We start from the raw sequence: 13,414 nt of genomic DNA, 5'->3' as shown, positions 1-13,414 counted from the left end.
CCAATTTACTTCAGCAATTTCACCTAGAATTGCAACTCTGACTTAATCATCACCTTCCTGATTATTCAAAAGGACTGTAATTAATTGTACTGCTTCTCTAAGCCTCTGTGGAGCTTCCCTAGCCACTGGCAATACTAACATAACTTCATGTGAAGGGTGTTTGATATATAAATACCCAGTAGCATATAGAGAGCATCTGGAATCCACACATTCAACTGTGGATAATCCCGGATTTTGGCTTGTCAGGAAACAAAACTGCTATTCAAATTAGACAGTTTTACTCTCAGAAAGTCCCACAGACATTTGGTTGGCAACTGTCAGAAGAAGATGCTGGAGTAGATGACCTTTCTGGCATTACCCAGTAGGGCTCTTTTTGTGTCCTTAATGATAGCGTAGCAGAAGAAAACAGGAGAACCTCGTTGTAGAGGGAAGATTTGCACTTGTACTGAGGAAACGGATATCTGAGAAGTCTGGCAGAGATGGAAATAGGTGCAGAACTTCCTGCTGTTCACATCTTTGCTTATTGTCAGCTAATTTACTTCATGGGAAGGTAAACTGGCATTTCTTGACACTGGAATTCCTCTCTCCCGAAAAAAAAACTATGAATATTATGTAATTAATAATGTTCCTGCACGCTTGCCTCCTGTCATGACTGTCATCTTCCTAAGATGCTACACACATTTACTTGGATGTAGGCTCCACTGAACCCAGTGAAATGCATAGGGTTACCCTGTAATTCTCATCATAAAGATGGCGTTTTGACTCCAAACACCATCTAAACAATTGTATACTATTTCACATCAAAAAAAGTAAAGGGAATGGGAAGGCAGGGAATGATATAGTATATGTAGGATTTCCAGATTTTCCAGCTCCACCCTTGTGCATTTAACAACTGAATGGCAGACGATGAATGCTAATGATTAGCAAGGTGACCCTGGCCCTAGAATTGCAGGATCCTGCTCCATTTGTGTCACATTTCGGCTTAGATTGCAGCATCTTACTTGGGTGAAAGCCACAAAATGGGACTTCTGAATAAATATGCAAAGGATTGAGGCTGCAATCCTAACACCTTACCTGGAAGTAAGCTCCATTGAATGCAATGGTGCTTACCTTTGAATAGATGCATTTAGAATTTATTTTTGTATTTATTCATTAAATTTATATCCTGCCCTTCCCTCCAGAAGGAGCCTAGGATAGTAAATACAGTCCAAAATATCTTTAAAAACATATTAAAACAAAACAGCTTTAAAAACATTTTTTAAGAAAAGCTTTAAAAACATCTTAAAACACAATTACAACACAGATGCAGACTGGGATAAGATCTCAATGTAAAAGGCTTGTTGAAAGAGGGAGATCTTCAGTAGGCCTGTGCCTACAGAATAGACTGTGCTATTAAAACTCACTGTAATGGGAAATCAGCTCAGTCTTTTTCTCCCTTCCTGAGAAACAGATGGAGGCTCTCTCTCCCCACCACCACCAAAAACAACTTCAAATGTGCCGGGCATCTTGATGGGCCATTTGCTACTTCATTTACTTTGACAAGTCAATTCTGGAACACATACACACTATGACAAAGTAAAGGCACTTCAGGGTGTTCTTCAAAGATAGTGAAGTAGAGGAAGATGAAGAGAATAGTGGGAAATCATGTACTAAACATTTCAATTCTTTTTTTAAAAATTGTAAAATTCCACCCATAGGGGACAGTGAGATGTATAAAGTTGTATTGGGTGAGAGCCCAACAGCAATGGAAAGGAATAAGCTCTGCTTAAGCTGGATGCACGACGGAATCGACATTGGTAACTTAGTACATCCCTACCCGAGGATGGTGTTTTTAGTGGTTTTGCTCTTGGCACTGTTTCCTTACAAAGTATGCCAGGCCCTCATTGTGAAATGCAGGATTCGGGATCCACACCATCCACTTCACACATAGCATCAGTCAGGAGATTTCATAATCGGTGGCATTCTTTCTCATGGTGGCTTCATCTCCAGTCCGGCAACGTTCACTGAAGAACCTCCACCTGCATTGCCTGAAGAGCTTGTGTAAGAATTTTTTTCTTTGATTTTATTTCCATGTAGTATTTCACTGGAATCATCAGTCCTAGAACTGCAATAGCAGAACATTGAGAGGGGCCTGAAGAGCTTGTGTAAGAATTTTTTTCTTTATTTTTATTTCCATGTAGTATTTCACTGGAATCATCAGTCCTAGAACTGCAATAGCAGAACATTGAGAGGGGCTGCAATCCTGAATACCTATTTGGCAAAACTCCCTTTGTATGAAATGAGACTTAGTAGATTAAGTACTGACTTAAGTTAATGCAAAAAGTAATAATAAAAGAATCTCCCATTTCTGCACAACAAAATTAATACAAGATGAGGGGAATGAATATATATTTGTCTGTATGAAATAGCACTTTTGAATAGTGCATCTTGCTAAACCTTTCCTGAATTGGTATGTTAGAGCGAATGTATATGAAGGGTTGTGTTCTGAAGCTGAATATGCATATTGTGTCATTTTACAATCTTTGCATAGGCCACCATGGACTAATGACTGCCTCACCAAAGATAGCATATAAATACTGCATATAAATACTGTAATAATTATAAAATAGAAAACATGCTGTAAATAAACTAATACAACAATGGAAAGTTTGTTTACCTGGTTTATTCCCAGGTAAGGGTGTATAGAATCTTATATCCGTGTATAAACAAGTAAACATCACAGAACACACTATAATTAACATCTGAATTGAAATGTAAAGATTTCTGTCCTTGTGATACAGATTGCAACTCTCATTCTAGGGTGGTGCCTAAGTTTTATCAGCATATCTTGGCTTTGGCATTTGCAGTCAAGCAGATCAATGAAAACCCTGAGATTTTGCCCAATGTCAGCCTGGGCTTCCACATCTATGACAGCTATGTCAATGCAAAACAGACATATCATGCTACAATGCTACTTTTATCTATCTTGGAGAAATTTGTCCCCAACTACATATGTGATATCCACAATATTCTGACAGCAATGATTGGAGGACTAGACTCCCACATCTCCCTTTATGTGTCAACTCTCTTGGATATCTACAAGATTCCACAGGTAGGACATTTGTGCCTCTATGTGTGTGCAATGTGAACATTTACTATTACTTTCACACTTTCTTGCCTCTTCCAGATTGTGTTTTATCCTTTGGAAACAGAAATGGATACAGTGCTTTTCTATCTATCTATACCATACCAAGACTAAGAAAACCCATTTGACTGGTATGGGAGAGGAGGAGAGTGTAAACTTTCCATTAACATGTATAGGGTAAAAGAAAGGTTGTATTCCCAGAAATTCATGGGAGGGAATGTCAAACCAACCCACTCCCTAGCAATGACCCTGTTCTCACAGTGCCCCCCCCCCAAGCTGGAGAGTGGACTTCTCTCCCCACCAGTCAAAGTAAGGGCTGCAGCCATTTGTTCTTGTCTGGATCTGATTTGTCTTGGATTGCAAAGGGCAGGGAAACCATGATGTCGAGATAAACATATGCAGGTAGCTGCCACCATATAGTACTGCTAAGCAGCTGGTTCTCATGGAAATCCATAACCCAAGAACAACACAGTAAGTTACAAGGCAGGATTCATAAACACAAGTAAGGAAATCAGGGAATAAGGCAAAAGTGGCAGCCTAGCTGCAGGTTGGGCCATATGAATCATAAGCAAAGAAGCAGCCGCACCAGGGGGGGAAATGCTACTATAGACTGAACCCAAATTCTTTCTGCATTACCAATTCAGCCACATTGGTGTATTCAGTCTGCACAGAGCTTGGAAAAGTTACTTTTTTGAACTACAACTCCCACCAGCCCAATCCAGTGGCCATGCTGGCTGGGGCTGATGGGAGTTGTAGTTCAAAAAAGTAACTTTTCCAAGCTCTGCAATGTACCATCTAAAAACATTCAACACTCTGAAGGTAAAAACTGAATAACAAAATGCATAATTCCATGATGTACAGTACATCTGCCTTACTTTAATAAACTGATAACCTAGATCTCTCTCTCAAACACATTTGTCATAACTCCTCTTTTCTCCAAGATCAGGCGATAAATAAATGACTGTACATCATTCTGTCCCTTCTGTTCCCTATACCAACAGTTCCCCACTGTCTCGCCCCATTACAGCAATAAAAAAATTCACATGCCCTGGGCTCCTGCTGGGAGGAAGGGCTGGATATAAATCAAATAAATAAATAAATAAAATGTATGTGAATGGCTTTAAACAGTCGAAATTGCTATACAGATGATACTCTCTCTCTCCCCTTCCTCCATTGTCTCTTAAGCTCATATATGGCACTGCTCCAGTGATGGATGATAAAACTCCAGGACTTTCCTTCTACCAGATGGCACCTCAAGAAAACCTACAGTCTTCAGGAATTCTCTCTTTGCTTCTGCATTTCAGGTGGACATGGATTAGGGTCGTTGTGATGGATAATGACAACGGACAAAGATTTGTGCAAACTGTTGTTCCTCTGTTTTCCAGAAATGGCATCTGTTTTGCATTCCTAGAAAGAGTTCCCACTGTTAGTTTTATCACTGAATTAAATGACACACTACAAAAGGGGGCAAAACTCCATGATAGAGTGATGAGCAACAAAGCTAATGTAGTGGTTGCCAATGGGGAATCTTACCCCATGGCATTTTTTAGATGGCTTCCATATCTATCTGAACGTGAGCACATGACAAAGTATGTTAAAGGTAAAGTATGGATAGTAACAGCGCAGATTGAGATTGCTTCATATGTCTTTCAAAGGAACTGGGATTTAGGAATATTCAATGGTGCTATATCCTTAGGAATTCATTCAAAGGACCCATCGGGATTTCATCAATATGTTGACAGCAGAAACCCTTCCACCACAGAAGGTGATGGTTTTATCAGGGACTTTTGGCAACATGCATTTGATTGTATATTCCCGAATTCCATTACCGGCAAGGTAGAGGGAAATATTTGCACTGGTGAAGGAAGGCTGGAGAGTCTTCCTGGAGATTTTTTTGAAATGAGCATGACAGGCCACAGCTACAGCATCTACAACGCCATCTATGCTGTGGCCCATGCTTTACACGCCATGTCCGCATCCAGATTCAGACACAGAGAAAGGTTGCACAGCGGAAGACTGAAGCTTCAGAATCAACTGTTTTGGCAGGTAACAGGCCACAGATCTGTAAGTGGCAAAGCACTGTATAGAGGGTGATACTCCCTTCCGATGTCTGGGTTCCCTCAATGCTGTCAGCCTGCTGTTTGCTCTCAGAGCTTTAGAGCTTTGTGAACTTGCATGACAAAAAAGAAACCAGAGTTCTTTGCATACAGAGGAGGAACTGAGGTTACATTGCCCTGTTGTGAATCAACATATGAAAAGAGACTACTGTTGTGTCCTTGTTTGAGGAGAAACTTTGTTGTTTGTGAGGGTTTGCACATGAAGAGGAAGGGTTTGTTTCTGAGATGTCATGCAGCTCATGTCTTCTTTCCAATCGCATATGGGAAGCAGTGGTAATGGCCAGAGATATGTGCACCATTCCCCCTACATTCCCCAGATCCTCACACACAAGTGCTTCCACACCACTGTGGGGACGGTTGTATGAGACAAAAGTCTGATTGGCTCTGTCTACCTTTGACTTGGCACCACGCACCACTGCCTGTAGGCTCTGCCCATCATAAGGTATTTTCCAAACTGACATTTCCCTTTGGTTAGCAGCTCTTTATAGGGAAAAAACACTGCATTAGATATTAGTATGAAAAAAATATGCAGTCTTTTTAAAACACTTGCCTTCTTGGTTTTTTCAATGCAGCTCCATCTCTTTCTCAGAAGTATCTCATTTAACAACACAGCAGGGGATGAGGTCTCCTTTAACCAGAACTGGGAGGTAGCATCTAGCCTGGATGTTATCAACTGGATTCTATCTTCCAACCAATCTTTTCATGGAGTGAAAGTTGGGAGGATAGTTCCACAGGCCCCTCCAGATCAATCGTTCACCATTGACAAAGATGCCATAATGTGGCATAGCTGGTTTAATCAGGTAGGGTCCAATTGCCAGCTTCTTCAAAAGGCATCCAGTGTTGGATCATTGCCAATTATCACATTTTGAGGTGAAAAAAACTAATTTCCACTTCTCAAGACAGGACATGACCTGCTCACCTCCTAAATTTGCACTTTTTACATCAGTATGATACAGTTCTCCAACCCAATAATGTTTGCAACAATGCATGAAAAATGCATTAATGTATGTATACATATGCACATATTAGTGAAACCGACATACAAAAGAGTTTCACTGTCATGTGAAAGGGTTGATCCTGTTAGCGTCCCAAACATGATGGAATGACACTTTCTGTTATATTGGCATAGCATTTCCCTAGAATATACATTCAGATTCACTGGCACATATCCAGTGGTGGAGTCATAACTTGCTTCCATCTTGAGTTGAGAATTGCACCTTAATTAAAAGAAAATGAAATATGTGGATGGACATTATAATGAAATGTGTTGTTTCAGTAGTTGCTAAAAACAATTTCTCAATCAATCTATTTTGTTGTGTTTTCATAGCTCTGTATACTCCATTTCTCAACCACTCTGCCTGTGTGTTGTGTTTTCACGGCTCTAAGTATAGTTTGTGAGCTTGGTTAAAAAGTCTTCTGCCCAAACATGTCCATACCATGTAACAGGAGGAGGTCTCACTGACCTTCGATGAGCAGCAAGGCATTGACCAGTCCTTGTAAACAGCCAGGTAATGTAGATTCAGCAAAATATGTGGAACACCATGCCTGGTTATTTTTTCTTACTATTCCAGTGTTTTCTCCCAAACGAAATTGCATTGAACAATTCCGGAAAATATTTATAGTATCTGCTTGTATTCATAATGCTAATAAAGAAAAGTAGCAATAGCTTGTACCATGTTAAGCCTGTTCACACATTACAAGATTGCCGTGTCAATTTAGTAACATACAAAAGGGCCCCGGAAGGATTCCAGATCCGTATTATTTTCATAATTATTCTTCTGCTCTTTCAGTTATGAATTAGGCTGAGCCTCTTTCTACATGCATTGAGAGTTGCCATCCTCCCCCAAAAGCAATTCCCTAAAATATTTATAGTATCTGCTTGTATTCATAACACTAGTAAAGAGAAGTAGCTTTCTATTTGTTTACAGTATTTTTATCCCACTTCTGAGGAGAAGCATTTCCCCCCGAAGTGGCTCACATCCCTTTAAAAAGAGAGACAGAGACAAGCCCTTACATCAGACTTAAATACTACAAATAAACGACACATAAAGAAAGGTGGAGGTGAAAAGTAGAGCTGGGAGATTAGCTCTTCAAAGCCAGAAAAAAAGGGGTGATAAGAGGACAATTAAGTCCAGTTCAGGCCGGGTTGAACTTCCATTGCTCATGTTGTTGCCGGAATAGCAGTTGGTGGTTCTTGTACTAAGCTCATTATCCTCATGATTGTCATCCTGCTCTTTCATTTTTGGATTAGGCACAGCCTCTTTCTGTGTGCAGCGAAAGTTGCCAACCAGGTTCTAGCAAGAAAGTGAAGGAGGGGGAGCCATTTTGCTGCTACAATTGCACCCCATGTCCAGAGGGGAAGATTTCATACCAGGAGGGTAAGAAACAGGGCTGTGTAGCCACTTTGTCGGAAGACCAAAATAAACTGGTTGTATTTGGACCAAAATGGGGCTCTGCTAAGCCAAGACACCCCCCAAAGTAAACTGAAGTGAACAGGATTCCTCCCCTGCCAGCTCTTCAGAGACTTTTTGGGGGGGGGTGTTACACAAACACAATCACTTATCTTGCTCATCCCAGCTCAGCCAGGACTCATCCAGTTGAGCTAAGACTGGCATGACTTATGGTGGCATAAGCCCTGAAGAATGGGTGTGCTGGGGGATTGACAGGGGCAGCACGTGGAGGGGAGGGAGGGATTCTAATGCCATTCAATTCAGTCACATGTCACAATCCAGGCTTTAGCAGCTCTGAGCAAGGTTTGGATCTTGCGTATTTTATCCTGGTTTAACTTAATGCAGAATAAATTACACTGCTTTGTAAGACTCAAACACAAGATCCACCAGGATTAACAAATTAGGATCTCACTGATTTCCAGTTCAACTGGCTGAAGCCTCACTTAGTCAGGCCTATGCCACCATAAATCCCCACCCTGGCTCAGACAGAAATTCACCATCATAAATCCCTCAGCTCAGCTCAGTCGGGACTCAGCTGGGTGGCAGCAGAGGCCAACATAAGTCACATGAAAGGGGTGTTCCAGAACATCTGGGGGGGGAGGTGGGAGCATAATTTATGAGAAGCCAGAATAATTTACACTGCCTTAATTTAAGCCAGCAAAAATACACCAAATTTTAAGCTTATTTAGGAGCCACCTGAGCCAGCCAAAGCCTACGAGAGGGAAATCTCGTCTTTAAAATGGTTTGACTTAGACCACCCTTTGTGCCAGCGTAAGTCCCACTGGGCTGCTATCACGTTACTGAGCTGAAGAGATTTCAGAACCATTGGGAAGCCTCCCCCCACCATATTCCACCCCTACCACTTATCTTTTGGGGGACTTTGTGCAGCCTTGGCTGAGCCACCTTCAGCTGAGCCATCTGAGGGGTTTGGGACTTAGACTGGCATACCCCAGCTGAGCTGGGGTTCAGCCAGATGAGCCAGAGATCTGCCAGATGCTAAGATGCTCATCCTAGTGGATCTTTGGTTTGAACATCATAGAAGCTGGTGTAAAATATATCAGTTCCAGACCCTGTTCAGAGTGGTGCTATTGCCAGCTCAAGCCTGTCAAAGGGAAAGCAAGCTTGTAAAACACAGTTTGACTTCAGAACATAAGAAGAGCCTGCTGGATCAGGCCAGTGGCCCATCTAGTCCAGCATCCTGTTCTCACAGTGGCCAACCAGGTGCCTGGGGGAAGCCCGCAAGCAGGACCCAAGTGCAAGAACACTCTCCCCTCCTGAGGCTTCCAGCAACTGGTTTTCAGAAACATACTGCCTCTGACTAGGGTGGCAGAGCACAGCCATCATGGCTAATAGCCATTGATAGCCCTGTCCTCTATGAATTTGTCTAATCTTCTTTTAAAGCCATCCAAGCTGGTGGCCATTACTGCGTCTTGTGGGAGCAAATTCCATAGTTTAACTATGTGCTGAGTAAAGAAGTATTTCCTTTTGTCTGTCCTGAATCTTCCAACATTCAGCTTCTTTGAATGTCCACGAGTTCTGGTATTATGAGAGAGGGAGAAGAACTTTTCTCTATCCACTTTCTCAATGCCATGCATAATTTTATACACTTCTATCATGTCTCCTCTGACCCGCCTTTTCTCTAAACTAAAAAGCCCCAAATGCTGCAACCTTTCCTCATAAGGGAGTCGCTCCATCCCCTTGATCATTCTGGTTACCCTCTTCTGAACCTTTTCCAACTCTATAATATCCTTTTTGAGATGAGGCAACCAGAACTGTACACAGTATTCCAAATGCGGCCGCACCATAGATTTATACAATGGCATTATGATATCGGCTGTTTTATTTTCAATACCTTTCCTAATTATCCCTAGCATGGAATTTGCCTTTTTCACAGCTGCCGCACACTGGGTTGACATTTTCATCGTGCTGTCCACTACAACCCGAGGTCTCTCTCCTGGTCGGTCACCGCCAGTTCAGACCCCATGAGCGTATATGTGAAATTAAGATTTTTTGCTCCAATATGCATAATTTTACACTTGTTTATATTGAAGCATTTGCCATTTTTCCACCCATTCACTCAGTTTGGAGAGGTCTTTTTGGAGCTCTTCACAGTCCCTTTTTTTTTTTTAACAACCCTGAACAATTTAGTATCATCAGCAAACTTGGCCACTTCACTGCTCACTCCTAATTCTAGGTCATTAATGAACAAGTTGAAAAGTACAGGTCCCAATACCGATCCTTGAGGGACTCCACTTTCTACAGCCCTCCATTGGGAGAACTGTCCGTTTATTCCTACTCTCTGCTTTCTGCTTCCTAACCATTTCCTTATCCACAAGAGGACCTCTCCTCTTATTCCATGACTGCTAAGCTTCCTCAGAAGTCTTTGGTGAGGTACCTTGTCAAAAGCTTTTTGAAAGTCTAAGTACACTATGTCCACTGGATCACCTCTATCTATATGCTTGTTGACACTCTCAAAGAATTCTAATAGGTTACTGAGACAGAATTTAATAGTACTTTCTACCAGTTTTCCAGGGACAGAAGTTAAGCTAACCGGCCTGTAATTTCCAGGATCCCCCCAGATCCCTTTTTGAAGATTGGCGTTACATTTGCCACTTTCCAGTCCTCAGGCACGGAGGAGGACCCGAGGGACAAGTTACATATTTTAGTTAGCAGATCAGCAATTTCACATTTGAGTTCTTTGAGAACTCTTGGGTGGATGCCATCCGGGGCCGGTGATTTGTCAGTTTTTATATTGTCTATTAAGCCTAAAACTTCCTCTCTCGTTACCACTATTTGTCTCAGTTCCTCAAAATCCCTTCCTGCAAATGTTAGTTCAGGTTCAGGGATCTGCCCTATATCTTCCACTGTGAAGACAGATGCAAAGAATTCATTTAGCTTCTCTGCAATCTCCTTATCGTTCTTTAGTACACCTTTGACTCCCTTATCATCCAAGGGTCCAATCACCTCCCTAGATGGTCTCCTGCTTTGAATGTACTTATAGAATTTTTTGTTGTTGGTTTTTATGTTCTTAGCAATGTGCTCCTCAAATTCTTTTTTAGCATCCCTTATTGTCTTCTTGCATTTCTTTTGCCAGAGTTTGTGTTCCTTTTTATTTTCTTCATTTGGACAAGACTTCCAAGGAAGACTTTTTGCCTCTAAGAGCTTCCTTGACTTTGCTCGCTAACCATGCTGGCATCTTGTTGGCCCTGGCGGTACCTTTTCTGATCTGCGGTATGCACTCCAGTTGAGCTTCTAATATAGTGTTTTTAAACAGATTCAGATTCAGATTGTTTATTGCGGTCAAAGACCCATACAGAGTATATAAAATACAGGTATAAGATAATGAAAATTAGTAAAATGAAAATTAAAATCTGGATAAAATAAAACAACAAAATAAAATCTGTATTAAGGTTTTCAATGACAGGATTTTAACCGTTTGAGTTGAGCTGCGTGAACAAATTTAGCAACTAAGATTGTGTGGGACCTGTTTGAGCCTGTCAGAAGATGGAGTAACAAACCCTCAGGTGATTTATTAGGAAATTTTGTAATGATCGGATATATATATTTATAGCGTTCAGACAAGTATAGTGGGCAGGTAAAGAAAACATGTGAAAGCGTTTCTATGCTACCCACCTTACAGGGACAGATACGTTGGTTATATACTGTTCCCTGATATCTCCCTTCCAGCACTGCTGAGGTCAAGCAATTGAATCTAGCCTTAGCGAATGCTTGTCGATATTTGGGAACAGTTAAAAAGTCTAGGTATAGGGCGTGATTCAAGGGGTCAAAACTCAAATTATGGTGCAAAGGCGAGCAGACTTTTGATGCTGCAAGGGTTGAGCTTTGAAGGTCTATGTCCCTTAGTCGGGTCCAGATCGTATATCTAAGCATTACAGGATCTTGAGAAGATAAATATTCTAAAGAGAGGCTAACCTGGGGAGTTTAACAAGAAAGGTCTTCATCCATGTGGAAAGATAAGAGTCTTTCCAAAGGAGTACCAAATATCCAGATGGACAGTCGTAGGATAGTTTAGACCAATAATTGAAGGCAAGGGACCAAGCTTGACATTCAATCGAGGTCAGGCCAGCTTCTAACCTAAGGGCAGCATTTGGGACACAACTTGGGACACCAAAAATTTGAAGTAGGAAAAAGGAAAGTGCTGATTCTACAGTGGGATTATAAGCACTGATCCAAATAGGGGCACCATATAGTAATTGAGGAATGATCTTGGTTCTGAAAACCTGGATTGCTGCAGGAATAAATTGCCCTCCTTTGGTATAAAAATAACGTAAAATACTCTTCGCTGTGGTTCGGGCTGTCAAAATAGCCACATGAATATGTGGCGCCCAAGAGAGAGAAGAATGAAACATAATGCCAAGATATTTGTAGGATGTAACTTGAGCGATACATTGGCCATTAATTGTCCATCCGGAACCTGAAGGTTGCTTTACAAAAGCTAAAATTTTGGTTTTGGAAAAATTTATGGTTAGGTGATTATCAGTGCAGTATGACATAAAGACTCTAAGCAAACATTTAAGGCCAACTTTAGAGTATGATAAAAGGGCCGCATTGTCTGCATATAGCAGAATTGGACATCTGCATTCACTTACTTTGGGAGAATGGAAGTTAAGAGAAAGACATTTTGGGCCCAAATCATTCAGGAAGAGATTGAAAAGTAGAGGAGCCAAGATACAACCCTGCCTTACTCCTTTAGTTGTGGGGATTGAATTGGACAAACCCCCATTACGTCTGCAGCGGACACGCATAGAGGTATTCAGATGGAGATTATGAATGAGGAGCAGCAATCTTTTATCAATTGTTGCTTTTGCCAGTTTAGCCCATAACTGATTCCTTGGAATGGAGTCGAAGGCAGACTTTAGGTCAACAAAGGCAACGTATAAGCCACTCCCGATTTGGTTCCTATATTTTTCTGCCAGATGATTTAAGAGTAGGCAGTGATCCAAAACAGATCTACCCCTCCTGAATCCTGCCTGTTCCCAGCCCAAGATGTTATCCTCCTCTATCCAAATAGACAATTTCCTCTTCAGGTAGCTAGCGTAGAGTTTCCCTATTACCGAAAGGAGACTGATTGGTCTGTAACTAGTGGGATCGTCTCTTGGGCCTTTCTTGTAAATAGGAATAACTATAGCTTCCTGCCAGGCCTCAGGAAAATGTCCAGAATTGTTTATCAGAGTAAATAGGTTAGCTAGTATGGGAGCCCACCAATCTTGGTGTGACTTCAGGAGTTCCGGGGGTAGATTGTCACTACCCGGGGCTTTAGCCAATTTTAAGCCCTCAGTCAGGTCTATTATTTCACTCTGAGAAACAGGTGGCCAAACTGGGAGGTTTCCAGGGTCAAAAGTGGAAAAATACTTTGGGGGGATATAGCGAGTGCCCTCATATAAATTTGTAAAATATTGTTCCCATATGTGGGAGGGAATGTTACATGAAACATGATTAGTAGACCTCATAGTTCCATTGACAAGGGACCAGAATCTTTTGGAGTTTTTAGTCTTGGCTGCGTGTATTAGGGACTTCCAACCCTCGTGTTGTGCTTGCCTCTTTTTGGTGGCTATTAGGGACTTATATTTCCTTTTAATGGTATAGTACTCAGCAGGCAAGGTGCTGGCATTATGCTGTCGGTATTGTAAATATGTCTGTCTTAGTTGTCTCTTAGTGGCCAGACACTCTTGGTCAAACCATCTAGGGAGGCCTGCTCTTAA

Source organism: Rhineura floridana, chromosome 11 (assembly GCF_030035675.1).
Source record: "Rhineura floridana isolate rRhiFlo1 chromosome 11, rRhiFlo1.hap2, whole genome shotgun sequence".
NCBI classification, from domain to species: Eukaryota; Metazoa; Chordata; class Lepidosauria; order Squamata; family Rhineuridae; genus Rhineura; species Rhineura floridana.
This window is presented reverse-complemented; position numbering follows the sequence as displayed.